Genomic DNA, 2,500 nt, shown 5'->3' on the forward strand with positions numbered 1-2,500 from the left:
GAATTTGAGCCATATTAAACTGGTAATATTGTGATTTTATGCCTGGTTTTCCATACGTTAGTTTAAATAGAGAGTTATGGAATATAACCTTGGCATATTGGCACTAAAATATATAATAAAGACATTTCAAATCAAACTGAAATGTATTGAAATGAATTTTTCCCATACATTTTTGACAATGTGAGGTGTGCATGGCAAAAAACACTCACGGTGAAGGCATGTGAAATAATATGAAAATATCAAAAGTTAACTAACCAATGATATTGAAGCATATAAATCGAAGCATAACTATATGAAACTCGAATTTAAGCCATATTAAACTGGTAATATTGTGATTTTATGCCTGGTTTTCCATACGTTAGTTTAAATAGAGAGTTATGGAATATAACCTTGGCATATTGGCACTAAAATATATAATAAAGACATTTCAAATCAAACTGAAATGTATTGAAATGAATTTTTCCCATACATTTTTGACAATGTGAGGTGTGCATGGCAAAAAACACTCACGGTGAAGGCATGTGATATAATATGAAAATATCAAAAGTTAACTAACCAATGATATTGAAGCATATAAATCGAATCATAACTATATGAAACTCGAATTTAAGCCATATTAAACTGGTAATATTGTGATTTTATGCCTGGTTTTCCATACGTTAGTTTAAATAGAAAAAATTTTCGAATATATATACATATATGAAGAATCTATATTCTAATACTAACATGTTATGGAATATAACCTTGGCATATTGGCACTAAAATATATAATAAAGACATTTCAAATCAAACTGAAATGTATTGAAATGAATTTTTCCCATACATTTTTGACAATGTGAGGTGTGCATGGCAAAAAACACTCACGGTGAAGGCATGTGAAATAATATGAAAATATCAAAAGTTAACTAACCAATGATATTGAAGCATATAAATCGAATCATAACTATATGAAACTCGAATTTAAGCCATATTAAACTGGTAATATTGTGATTTTATGCCTGGTTTTCCATACGTTAGTTTAAATAGAAAAAATTTTCGAATATATATACATATATGAAGAATCTATATTCTAATACTAACATGTTATGGAATATAACCTTGGCATATTGGCACTAAAATATATAATAAAGACATTTCAAATCAAACTGAAATGTATTGAAATGAATTTTTCCCATACATTTTTGACAATGTGAGGTGTGCATGGCAAAAAACACTCACGGTGAAGGCATGTGAAATAATATGAAAATATCAAAAGTTAACTAACCAATGATATTGAAGCATATAAATCGAATCATAACTATATGAAACTCGAATTTAAGCCATATTAAACTGGTAATATTGTGATTTTATGCCTGGTTTTCCATACGTTAGTTTAAATAGAAAAAATTTTCGAATATATATACATATATGAAGAATCTATATTCTAATACTAACATGTTATGGAATATAACCTTGGCATATTGGCACTAAAATATATAATAAAGACATTTCAAATCAAACTGAAATGTATTGAAATGAATTTTTCCCATACATTTTTGACAATGTGAGGTGTGCATGGCAAAAAACACTCACGGTGAAGGCATGTGATATAATATGAAAATATCAAAAGTTAACTAACCAATGATATTGAAACATATAAATCGAATCATAACTATATGAAACTCGAATTTGAGCCATATTAAACTGGTAATATTGTGATTTTATGCCTGGTTTTCCATACGTTAGTTTAAATAGAAAAAAATTCTCGAATATATATACATATATGAAGAATCTATATTCTATACTAACATTTTATGGAATATAACCTTGGCATATTGCCATTAAAATATATAATAAAGACATTTCAAATCAAACTGAAATGTATTGAAATGAATTTTTCCCATACATTTTTGACAATGTGAGGTGTGCATGGCAAAAAACACTCACGGTGAAGGCATGTGATATAATATGAAAATATCAAAAGTTAACTAACCAATGATATTGAAGCATATAAATCGAATCATAACTATATGAAACTCGAATTTGAGCCATATTAAACTGGTAATATTGTGATTTTATGCCTGGTTTTCCATACGTTAGTTTAAATAGAGAGTTATGGAATATAACCTTGGCATATTGGCACTAAAATATATAATAAAGACATTTCAAATCAAACTGAAATGTATTGAAATGAATTTTTCCCATACATTTTTGACAATGTGAGGTGTGCATGGCAAAAAACACTCACGGTGAAGGCATGTGATATAATATGAAAATATCAAAAGTTAACTAACCAATGATATTGAAGCATATAAATCGAATCATAACTATATGAAACTCGAATTTGAGCCATATTAAACTGGTAATATTATGATTTTATTCCTGGTTTTCCATACGTTAGTTTAAATAGAAAAAATTTTCGAATATATATACATATATGAAGAATCTATATTCTATACTAACATGTTATGGCATATTGGTGTTATTGTATTTTATTCCTGGTTTTCTATAGTTAGTTTAA

The sequence above is a fragment of the Anastrepha obliqua genome, unplaced genomic scaffold, assembly GCF_027943255.1.
Source record: "Anastrepha obliqua isolate idAnaObli1 unplaced genomic scaffold, idAnaObli1_1.0 ptg000347l, whole genome shotgun sequence".
NCBI classification, from domain to species: Eukaryota; Metazoa; Arthropoda; class Insecta; order Diptera; family Tephritidae; genus Anastrepha; species Anastrepha obliqua.